The 12,920-nt window shown below is 38.0% G+C and overlaps 1 protein-coding gene across 3 annotated transcripts in view; it reads right to left on the bottom strand.

Moving 5' to 3' along the window:
• LOC113199507 (solute carrier family 28 member 3-like) overlaps positions 1-12,920 on the bottom strand; it is a 121,786-nt gene that overhangs the window by 91,545 nt on the left and 17,321 nt on the right. The window lies entirely within an intron of this gene.

Raw genomic sequence — 12,920 nt, 5'->3', positions numbered from 1 at the left:
AATAGTGATGAGAGGGGAGGGGAGGGGAGGGAGGATAGGGAGGGCAGCAGAATACAACTGACACTAGGATTGCTGTATGTATACACATGGATGTATAACCAATGTGATCCTGCAATCTGTACATGTGGAAAAATGAGAGTTATACCCTATTTGAATCAAATGTATGATATGTCAAGATCACTGTATTGTCTTGAGAAACTAATAAAAAAAAACAAACACCACCAACAACAAAAAACAAACGCATCCAATATAGTACTTTGAAGAAATGTGCAAAAAGGCCTCTGGCTTTGAGCTGGGCTTCACAGAGATGTCTACATTTTTAAGATAAGTTACAATTGGGTTCCATGGTAACAGCTGGCAGGGGGAGGAAAGAAAGGGGAGAAGAAGCTCTCCCCTTCTCAGGTGTTGTCCTTGAAGAGTTAACATGCCCAGAACAGTGAAAGAAAAAGCTGCATTATGTGAACTTCTGCAGACTGTGAACTTCTGAGCCCCTCCCCTTACATGCCGAGTATAAAACTCTGAAACTCCCTGAACTCGGGTTTCAGGGGATTGATTGATTACAGCAAAGGCTGTACCCTCTGAACCTGGCTGCAGCCAAATAAAACTGTTTCCTGCTATCTTCAGTGCCTTGCCTGGTTTGTCCCTATAGCAAAACGGAGGTGGGGAAAATTAGCCTTTTGTTTAGAGTCATCTAGGTAATAAAGGAACAATGGTCATTAGAAAGCCATTTCACTACATCCCTACTTCAGGCTGAGTTGTTTTAAAAAATCCTTCAACTCAACAGAAATGGCAGATAAATGAAAGGTGACCAAGTGGTCACTTAATAAAAAGTGCTTTATGAAAATATGAGCTGTAAAATTCTTTCAAAATAAGGATTTCCCTTTAGCCTTTTAAAATTGAACTACTATGTATCAAACTATTATAATTGTGTGGCTTCTGTGGAAGTATGAAAATGCTTATAATAAATAAAAAGGTAGGGGTTGGGGTTGGGGCTCAGCGGCAAAGGCTTGCCTAGCACATACAAGGCACTGGGTTCCATCCTCAGCATCACACAAAATAAGTAAAATAAAGGTATTGTGTCCAAGTACAGCTAAAAAACTTTAAAAAAAGCAGAATGATAAAATTTAATACTGCAAAACAGTGGATAAAAGAATGAGAGAAAATACCAACTATTGCTAGTGGTTACTTTTGAGTTGTGGTTTTTATTGGTGGTTGTTATTTTCTCCTTCCTATTCAGCTGTATGTTTTATAAAGGTCCTAACTTACTTTTAGTATCATGATAAAGACTATATATAAAGGTTTGCTTCTGGGTTCAAATCCTGGTTCTTCCTCTTAATTATGTCAAACTACAGCTTAAGGCAAAACTCAAGCTTTTGGCTGTTTATATGGCTTGAGAACTAGGAATAGGTTTTATATTTGTGAATGGTTGAAAAATAATCAAAAGGGAGAATATTTTTTGGCATGTGAAAATTATATGAAATTTAAATTTCATTGTCCAGAAATAAAGTTTGGTTGAAACACAGGTATGCTCATCCATTTCTGTACTTTTTATTGCTGCTATCAGTCTACAAGGCCAGAGTGGCAGAGATTGTGTGGCTCAAAGACTAAAATATTCATTACTTGGCCTTTTACAGAAAATGTGTTCTGATCTGAGTCACTAGACATGTGAATTTGGGCAAACAAATGTGTTCTCTGTGCCCCAGATTCTTCATCTATAAAATGAAGCGGATAATGCTCTTTTTAAAGGATTTTTTTTAAAGAGAGAGGGAAGAGAGAGAATTTTTTAATATTTATTTTTCAGGTTTCAGTGGACATAACATCTTTATTTTTATGTGGTGCTGAGGATTGAACCTAGCGCCCTGCGCATGCCAGGTGAGCACGTTACTGCTTGAGCCACATCCCCAGCCTGCCTTTTTAAAGGATTTTTAAAACCTGAGTTACTGTACTCAAAAACACTTGGAATAGTTCCTGACACATAATTCAACACCATTCAAACTTTATGCTTTAGCCCTTTAATGCTTCTTACTGATGAATAAGACTTGGGAATTTTCATTAGTTCTTCCCCATAATTACAAAATGCTATAATTAGTAGTCACTGTGTTACCAAAGGCAAGAAGCCCATTTGGAAGTGATTGAGAGAGGTATGGATAAACAATGCATATATGTGGAAAGCTTCCATTGCAAAATTGTTGGAAGAAACCATTTGCTGCAACCTGTTATAACCTCCATGAAATTGAGACCCAATCTAGCTTAAGGTCATGACTGATCCTTACTTTCTAGGAGGAAAGAAAAATCTTCATTTTACCATTTATGATTATAATTGCAGGAATTTGACTTAAATGCCTTCCATTCTTTGTGTGGGTTAATAAACCTTTAATGGCATCCATTTTTGCAGAAATCTTTTAAAATGCAATAACCTAATGTGTTTTTTGCCCATTGGCTATGCACAAAAAGTCTGAAAAGAGTGCAAAAACACTTGAGAGCATATCATTGTGCAAGTGAGGGCACTGAGTACAAGATACCGAAACATCCGCCTGTGTTCTCTGACGACACCAGCAACAAGCAAAAGCTGAAACCTAAGTAGAATAAATTGTACATATAACCATGATCCTGAAATGCCAAAACAATGGTCACATCCAGAGAAATTTCACTTAATATGGCATGGCTCCGAGGCTTGTACTTAAAGAGCTCTCAGAGCTAATGAAAAGTTTTCTTGCAATACCAGAATTAATGACTCTTGATGCCTAGTTTGGAAATAGAAAATGGGATCAGAAATGAGGTGTAAAGGCTCTCTCAGCTTTATGAGACATTTAAAATCCCTCCCTGGTCATATATAGTCCTTGTTCAATAAGAAATACCTTGTACCAAGGACTCTAAAGTTGTCCCTTGACCCCTCTCAGATGTTTGAATCACAGTACTCCTCAAATTTTATTTAAATATTGAAACTATTGTGGGACAAACCAATCACTGGAATTTTTAGTCTAGTCATTTTTATATCCTATTCTAACCTCCAAGAGTTGGTTTAAGAAGACTACCCGTGGACCATATGTGTACCAGCTCATTAAAGAGAACCTAAATTCAAACCACTCCATGTTTATTAAAAGTATAAAGTTAAGGGGCTGGGGTTGAAGCTCAGCAGTAGAGCACTCGCCTAGCACGTGCAAGGCCCTGGGTTGGATCCTCAGCACCACACAAAAATAAGTAAATAAAATAAAGGCATTGTGTCCAACTATGCCTAAAAATTAAATGTCAAAAAAGTATGAAAGTTTAAAAAAATGCAGGGTGAGGGATTGTTTTCTTTGCCTTATGTATATATGGTTATATAGTGAGGTCACTCTTTTAGTGACAACATTTCCAAAAGGAATAAAATGAATTAAAAAAATTGTATATAATGCTTGGCTGATGCTAAGCACAATGTATTATATGTTACAGTGTATGTATATATATTATAAATTACAGTATAATTTTAATTCCCATGGCTGTCCTCTTCTTTAAAGAACATTTTATGTATTATGCATCAACATTTGTCTATTCATCTTGAAGTAGTTTAATAAATAAGTAAACCAAATAATATTGATTTAATAAATATTATTAATATTTAAAAAAGTCAATGTATAAAATAATTTATACTAAATACACATATTTATATATAAATGCATAAGAATGTAATTCTAGGGGGTTTACAAGCTGGTTAAGTCCAGTTAACCATCACCAGTTATTCAGATGATCCAAAAGAAAAGAAAAAACAATGAAGATGTATATTTGGGCCTGGGATGCAGCTTAGTGGTAAAGTATGTGCCTAGTATGTGTGGGCCTCTGGGTTTACATTAAAAGTATATTTCAAATTGCAAGTACTTGGAGATTTGTTTTTTTTTTTAAATTGTCTTTTTGCAGTTAGGCTTTACTTTTCAACACTCCCTCTGAACACTAGATACCACAAAAGGCCAGCCAGAGCACTCCCAGAAGCCAGTCTGGCCGTGGCCCCTGCCATCTGGATAATGCCCACCTGTTATCAAAGGCTTATGTGGCTGTCTGTGTCACTTTTGTTAAAATTCTGGGAAGCATGGGCTTGGCAGTAGGGGTAGACCAATAAAGAAGGGAACAGAACTAACCGCTGTTGAGCACTACAGCATGTAAGTACCTGTTAGGTTCTTACATTGTTTCCATTTTATCCTCACAGCAACCATTCACCTGAAGTATCAGTATCTCCTTTTCCAGGAGACAGAGTGACTTTTCCAAGGGACCTAACTAATAAGTGACAAAAGTCATAATTTGAGTCCATACCTCTGAAACCAATTTCCATAAAGAGTGGCGTTCTGGAAAGAAAGAAAGTCTGGAGGAATCAAAACTGAATTAGTACCCAAAGTGCTCACTCCATTATGGGGAAAGCAAAGCAAAAGTGAGATAAATATAAAAAGGTTAACTAAATGGAAAAACAATGGCATAGTCAGAGAAGCAGTTTATTCATCTGTGCGCTTTGAAATACTCAACAAATTTGCCATTGCTTAGTTGAGTTTGACTCTTGAGAAGTCCTTAGTATTAGCCTGTCCTCTTGATTTTACTGGGAATGAATGGTTATACTGCAAGCCAGACTAAAAGGACTGTGCTCATCTCTGTCTCTGTTCTCTCCTCTGAAGTCCTCTGGTGTGATCAGGTGGGTCAATTGTGTTTAAAGCTCTGTAAATTCAGGCCAAGGTTTGAACAGTTTAGGCTTCAGCGTCACACTGTACTAGTAATTGGTTATGTAAGAGAAGGTTCTTAGGAAACATGTATTGGAATATTTAGGAATAAAGGGATGTGACATCTTTGATTTATTTCCAAATGATTCAGAAAATGAAAACAAAAATTAAACACACCATGTAAATGTATATGAGCAGGAGATAGAATACATGAGGTACTACATCAGTGGTGAATCTGTTATGACAGCTTTGTATTTTTCTTGAAAGTTTTCTATAAGTTCAAAACTATATCAAAATTAAAAGCATTTTTATTATATATGTGACTCAAGCTCTCTGGCCAGAATTATAAAATTGCTGAATATTCAATTTAAAGAACTCAGGGTTGTACCCCAAATATAAATTTTCTTTAAATTTTACAATAAATTTAAAAGAAAATGGCTTAAATCACATTTTGCATTTTGACCTAACACATTTTTAGTCTTGGTTATCTCTATCTAATTATTTCGTGTATTGGCAAAACCTTAGTACTGTCTTGGCTCTTAAATCAAGTGGTAGAATACTTGGAATTTGAACACAAAGTGGATCAAGGACCTAGAAATGAGACCAGAGATGCTGCACCTAATAGAGTACATAAAAGTAGGCTCAAATCTTCATCATGTCAGATTAGGCCCTGATTTCCTTAACAAGACTCCCAAAGTGCAAGAAGTAGAATCAAGAATCAATAAATGGGATGAATTCAAACTAAAAAGCTGCTTCTCAGCAAAATAAATAATCAATGAGGTGAATAGAGAGCATACAGAATGGGAGCGAATTTTTTGCCACATGCGTGTCAGATAGGGCACTAATCTCCAGGATGTATAAAGAACTAAAAAAACCTTAACATCAAAAAAAAAAAAAAAAACCACCAAAAACAAATAACCCAATCAATAAATGGGTTAAGGAGCTGAACAGACACTTCTCAGAAGACATACAATCAATCAACAAATATATGAAAAAATGTTCAACGTATCTAGTAATTAGAGAAATGCAAATCAAAACTACTCTAAGATTTCATCTCTCTCCAATCAGAAAGGCAGGTATCAAGAATAAAAAATAATAATAAGTGTTGGCAAGGATGTGGGAATAAAGGAACACTGATACATTGCTGATGCAACCAATATGGAAAGCAGTATGGAGATTTCTTAGAAAACTTGAAAAACTTGACCCAGCTATCCCACTCCTTGGTCTATACCAAAGGACTTAAAATCAGCATACTATAGTAATGCAGCCACATCAATGTTTATAGCAGCTCAATTCACAATAGCTTAACTGTGAAACTAACCTAGATGCCTTTCTAGATGAATGGATAAAGAAACTGTGATTATATATATATATATATATATATATATATATATATATATATATACACACACACACACACACACACACACACACACAAAATGGAATATTATTCAGCATTAAAGAACATACAAGTATGGCATTTGTAGGCAAATGGATGCAGTTGGAGAATATCATTCTAAGGGAAGTAAGCCAACCCCCCAAAAACAAAGGCCAAATGTCTTCTCTGATAAGTGGATGCTGATCCACAATGTGTGTGTGTGTGGGGGGGGGCATGGGAAAAATGGAGGGGAAAAAAAGAATAACAGGAAGATGAAGAATTATTTGGGAACATCAGAAAACAAGGAAATATTTAATTCTAAACCATTTCCTACTCTAGAAACAATTCATGAGCAGAAACGGACTACATCCTTTATACACAATGCAACAATGACAATTAAATAACATAGTTTCTTTTAACATTAGTTCTGTTACTTATTTGCGTTGCTGGCATTCATTAGCATAGTTCAAAAGAAGTCATTCTAGTTGACGTCCATTCATTTACTCAATACAAATTGTGACTATTAAGAAAAAAGAAATCTGATTTCCCAGCTTCCTCTTAGGACTCCACATACTGAGGCACTGGCACTACTGAGGAGCGTGGTGCCATGTTTGGCTCTCACCTCCTCATTGTACTTTCTCTTCCTTGCAGGCAAATCTTCTAGGCCCTCTGGACTGTGTTCCACCTCAGGGCACTTTCATTGGAACAAGGAATGGCCCTTGGATTGGCTTTATCTTTGCTTGGGTCTCTTAGCAGGGATATCCTAGACCTACAATGCACCTGTCTTATCAGCACACCTGTGCATCATGGACTCTGCAGTGGACACAGGTCTAGGTGTCAAGGAAGCACAGAGAGTAGGAATGTAAAAGCTCTGAACAACTGGGTCTCACCTAAATATGCCCCCCACCCCCAAAGCATCTGACAGGTTGCACCTAGGATTTCTTTTTTCTAGAAACACAAGAAAGTTGGATATTTTTGGAGAGTGTATCTAATTTATATATATATATATATATATATATATATATATATATATATATATATATAAATTGATATTAAGTTGGATATTTTTGGAGAGTGTATCTAATTTATATATATATATATATATATATATATATATATATATAAATTGATATTAAGTTATTGGTTAGTAGCCAGACATTAGACATTATAGTGTGTTCCTGTAACCTGAGCTACTCAGGAGGCTGAGGCAGGAGGACTGTAAGTTTGAGGTCAGCCTAGGTAAATTACTGAGAACCTGTCTAAAAATAAAAAATTTTAAAAAGGGTTTGGGATGTAGTTGTAGTAGATCACTCCTGGGTTCAATCCCTAGTACTGAAAAAAAAATTGATTAGGTAGTTAGTGAGATCCTGGACATTGTATGGAAGGGTGCAGTTGTCATTCTGGCATAGGAGGTACTGTGGAATACCCTGATGAAGATGTCAGGTCAATACCAGTCCAAATGGACAATTTGCTTCAAGTGGGTCCATCAGATACTCTGAGATTTTGGTGTGGAATAATATGAAATATACTTATTTTATCATTTTGTTTTTGTATATGTATGTATGTATTATTATTTTTTTAAACAAAGACCTCAGAAGTCAGACTGCCTAATTGTGATCTTCTGTTTATTTATTTAGTATTTGGGTGGTATTGGGGATGGAACCCAGGGGTGCTTTATCACTGAGTTACATCCTTGTTCATTTTTCATTTTGAGACCAGGGTCTCACCAAGTTACCCAGGCTAGCCTTAAATTTGCAATCTCCTGCATCAGACTCCCAGGTTGCTGGGATTATAGGTGTGTGCTACCATGCCTGGCTTTGGGTCCAATCTAGATTGCTTACTTTTAGGTTTGGATCTTGAGCCATTTAAGCAACCTCTCAGAGCCTCTTAGAATTTATGGGATCTACTGAGAATCTCACTATGGGATCTACTGAGAATCTCACTAGTGACATTATTGGAATGAGACCTGGTACGTACATCAAACCTAAAATTAGCTATTATTATTATTATAAGTGCTGGATTATTTCCTGAAGAATGCATATTAGATTCATGATAAGCAAACATCTCTTGTCCCCCACTCCAGCCCAGGTCATGGGATTCTAGGTTTCTAGCAGGGGATAATTTGAGAAGCATCATAGCATCAGGACCCAGGTTCCAGGTTCTCTCATCATTAGCCTTCAGCAGGACCTGAGTAAGACACTTAAGGACTCTGACCTCAGCTTCCTCATCATAAGCCTGTAAGACAGGTGGGTGTGTGGAGAGGGCCTTATGTGTGGCATCCAGGGAAGAAAGTTGACACACACGTGGCAGGAAGATGTTATTCGGTGTGACTTTGTCCTAACCCCTGGGACACCATGCATGCAAAAGAAAAGGTGATGCTTCTCCCTTTCTAGGGGCAACACACAGACTCTGTTTTTTTTTAAAATTTGCCACAATGAAACTGAGACCTTCTTTGATTTGGCTTATTCCCAGATTTAATGAGTATTTGTCTACTGAATCCTTTACATTTTTTATTTTTTCAATTATTGTAATTCTTCCTTAATAAAGATTCCATAACACGAATCCCTTAATAAGATAACAGATTTGTACCCATTTGTACGTATTCACTACATTGATTACCTGTCTCCCCTGCTAGGCCATAACCTTCATGAAGGTAGGGTCATTGTTTTGTTCCTTGATGTATTCTAAGCATCTATAATAGCCCTGGTGCATAGTAGATGTTTGATAAATCTCATTTTTGTTTGTTTGCAGTGCTGGGGGTTGAACCCAGGGCCTTAGACATGCTAGGCAAGGACTCTGCCACTGAGCCACACTATAGCCCAAATATTAATTCAATTTTTCAAAAATCCTTAAAGTTACCAGCTTGGATATTTTTAAAAAATATTTTTATGTATATTTTTTTAGTTGTAGATGAACACATAGTATTTTTATTTATTTTTATGTGGTGCTGAGGATCAAACTCAGTGCCTCACGCATGCAACTGAGGCAAGCGCTTTACCACTGAGCTACAGCCTCAGCCCTTGGATATTGATTTCTAATTGTTGACTGAGTATGAACTGACTCTTAACTTGATTCCATAACCTGATAACAAGAAGTAGCACATGGGGTTTAGGTCTGCAGTCTGTGAAATGGGTATATCCACTGTCTCCATCCAGGAGTGTTTTGAGTCAGGGAAATGTCACAGCTGTTGAAAGCATGGGTGAGAGGCCTGGTACGTGCAGCACGTGTCACCTACATAGCAAACTGGAATTTCTCTAAATTCTCCCTTTTCTTTATTTACAGGGAGTGTGCAGGAATCCCAATTCCCAACCCTGCCTCTTTGTAGACTCCTCCCAGGCATGGCTGCCAACCAAGACCAAGGATCTCAAGTATTCCAGAGCAGGGTGGGGGAATGGGCGCGGAAATGGAGAATACATTTAGCCAGGGACTTCCCCAGTACCACATCACACTCACTGGGAGTCCATCCAGTGAACTATGATAGAATACTCATCCTGGGCAATCCCCAAAATGTCCAGGAGGCTCATAAGTTAAACACCCTAGCCAGGGGTAGGGTGGGTGTGTGTGTGTGTGTGGGGGGGTGTAGCTCAGTGTTAGAGCTCTTGCCTAGCATGCTTGAGGTGCTGGGTTCAATCTCCAGCTTTAGGAAAAAGTTAAACATGCAACCTGGGTCACATTGCTAGAACCTTTGGAGTCAAGCAGGCTGTTGTGGTGCATGTTTTCTTTTTAAGAGCTGGGGATGCAGTTGAGAGGTAGAATGCCCTTGGGTCCTATCTGCTTTGCAGACAGGGGCTTTTCTTACTGTTTCTTTACCTGCCTTTGCATCTCAAATATTTACTGAGCCAAGCACTATTCCAGGCTCCTGGAAGCCATAAGTGCACAAAGCAAAGATCTCTGATCTGATGGGCAGAAGATTGAATGAGAAAGAAAGAAACAATGATCATGCCAAGAATTTTGCTCTGGACTCCTGGGTGGGGTTGTCATGACCTGAGATGTGGGACTGTGTAGACCTGGAAATTTTGGGAGCTAAGGAAAGTTCCCTGTCTAAACACCTGTGGAAGCATCTTTTCCATCTCATGCCCTTCTTGAATACTCTGTACAATCCTAACTGAGCATTAAAAACCTGCTCTTTAGCAGATCCCTATCATTCTTGGCACTGAACTGTGTGTTGCATCCCAAATCCTATCTCAAGAAGCTAGATTTCCAATATACATCCTGATAAACCAATCTGGAATTGAAAGCATTGTCAGTGAAGATGCATGTAGTCCTTCTAGTCTAATGAAATCCTCAGCCTGACAACACAGTGCACTAGAGCCACTAGAGCTGTGGCTGTCAGCTCTGGTGATTGAGTTACAGGGAACTGGGATATGCTGCTGCTGTCCAGCATCGCCAGAAAGGACCTCACTGCAAATTGCTAGTTTGGGAAGAGATAGAAATCCAAAGAATGCATATTTCATATGAGGGTAAAATTGAAAAATTATTAAACTGAGCTGGATGCAGTGGTGCACACCTGTAAACCTAGCAACTCAGTAGAATGAGGCAGCGGGGGTTACAAGTTCAAGGCCAGCTTTGGCAATTTAGCCAGATCCTGTCTCAAAAAACAAAAAGGGCTAGGGATGTTGCTCACTGGTAGAGTGTTGCTGGGTTCAATCTCTAGGACTGAAAAAAAGAAAAAGAAATTGTACATTGAACCGTTCTGAGTCTGGACTATCATTATATGGATTAGAATGAGGTGGTGGCTGTTGAGGGCACATTGCCTACATTAAATGGTCGGCCCTGACACTCGCTGGGTGACTGTGGCCCATGACTCACCCCCCACCTTTTTTTAACAGATGTTGTAAGAACTAAGTGAGTTCATATGCAAAGAATTTAGACTAACACAGGGCACACAGTAAGAACTATTGAGGTTAGCTCTTACTGCCTTTTTTTTTGTAACTAGGGATATAGTTATAAATAATTATAAATTCATCACAAAACAGGTCATAGGATTTTATAAACTGTACAGAAATCTTTCAGCCTTGAGCAAAAAAGTTCTGATAATGTCCTGGACTCCTTCAAAGTGGCCTATGGTAGAGCACTTGCCTATGATGCACAGGGTTCTGGGTTTGATCCCCACCACTGCAGAAAATAAAGTGAAATGAAACTGTCCTGGTGCGTGGAGGGCTGCATGAGGATGGCAGGAGAGCTAACATGTCCCTCAAGGGCACTTGCTTGAGTTCACTCAAGGACACTCCAGAGGAAAAGGGGGTGATTCCAGGAAGAATTAGTAATTCACATACTGGAAGTATGAATTCCAAGAAGCCAGACACTGGGCCATTTTTTCACTCTTTCATATGATGGGGGCATTTTTAATTTTATTGTTTCCTTTCTGCCTCTCTAATCCACCTCTTAAATTATAACGTTTGTTATCTATTTGTGCCGGGATTAGCTTCAGCTAATTGTATTGAAAAATTGTTATATTGAGCTGGGTGCAGTGGTGCACACCTGTAATCCTAGCAAACACGAGTCATAAATGCATGCATTTAAGATAGAGTTCACTCTATTTATCTTAAAATAAGTTTCTTTCTCTTTTAGTTATAAAACAAAGGCATTTTTGTTGTATTTGCTGAGGAGGATATCTTACTTGTACTTGATCTCTCAGTGAAATGTTATTTTCTCCCACCAAGTTTATGAATTTCTGATTTCATTTGCAGAGCAAAACAAAAAAACTCAGATTTTAGTCAAAGAAAAAAATGTCTCAAATCCACATTGGTAAAGTCATGATTCTCTTTGTAACTTTCTCTGTTTGGTTTTTCTTTTCCACTTATCTCTTGGACTTTCTCAACCCCTTCTCTAAATTGTTATAATTCCAAGCCTGACTTGATTCTAAAGGCACTTTGTGTAAATAAATACTGGATAGTGATTATTTAGAACCAGTGGCGCAGTTACAATACACAGAGAGCTGTAAATAATGACCACGGGTTAATGAAAGTCTTGCTAACAATAGAGACTGCACTTCCTCAGTCCACTGGCTCACTGAAAGTCACTTCTTGTACCCTGATAACCTTATATGACTTCCAGATGAATTCCCCAGATGACAGGGACTGTTTGATTGAAATCCAAGAATTTGATTTCCTGACAGTCCTTATTCTGATCCTGAGTCTTAGCTGTCCCTTGACCCCACACTGACCCAGCCTTTCCTGTCCTCCTCTCTGCCCACTCCTTTTTTTTTATTTATTTAGGAACTGGTGATTAGACACAGGAGTGCTCCACCACTTAATTACATTTCTAGCCCTTTCAATTTTTTCTTTTGAGACAGGGTCTCATTAAGTTGTCAAGGCAGGACTCAAATTTGCAATCGTCCTGCCTCAGCCTCTCAAGTCGCTGGAATTACAGGTGTGTGCCACTATGTGCTGCTCTGCCCACACCTTTTATTTATTTATTTTTTTAATGTTTTATTGATTTTATTTTTTCTAAATATATGACAGCAATGGAATGTATTACAATTCTTATTACACATATAGAGCACAATTTTTCATATCTCTGTATATAAAGTATGTTCACACCTATTCATGTCTTTATACATGTACTTTTTCTGTATTATAATTTTTAATACACATATATACCATAATTTTTCATATTTCTGTTTGTATATAAAGTATGTTGACACCCAGTTCAAGTCTTCATGCATGTAGTTTGTATAATGATGTCCATCACATTCCACCATCCTTGCTAATCCCCTGGCCCTTCCCTTTCCCTCCCACCCCTCTGCCCTATCTAGAATTCATCTCTTCCTCCCATGCTCCATGATCCCAACCCCACTATGAGTCAGCCTCCTTATATTAGAGAAAACATTCCACATTTGTTTTTTTGGGGATTGGCAGACT

The sequence above is a fragment of the Urocitellus parryii genome, chromosome 4, assembly GCF_045843805.1.
Source record: "Urocitellus parryii isolate mUroPar1 chromosome 4, mUroPar1.hap1, whole genome shotgun sequence".
Classification (NCBI taxonomy): Eukaryota; Metazoa; Chordata; class Mammalia; order Rodentia; family Sciuridae; genus Urocitellus; species Urocitellus parryii.
Note: the sequence above shows the minus strand (reverse complement) of the source record. Positions and strands in the feature narration are given on the sequence as shown.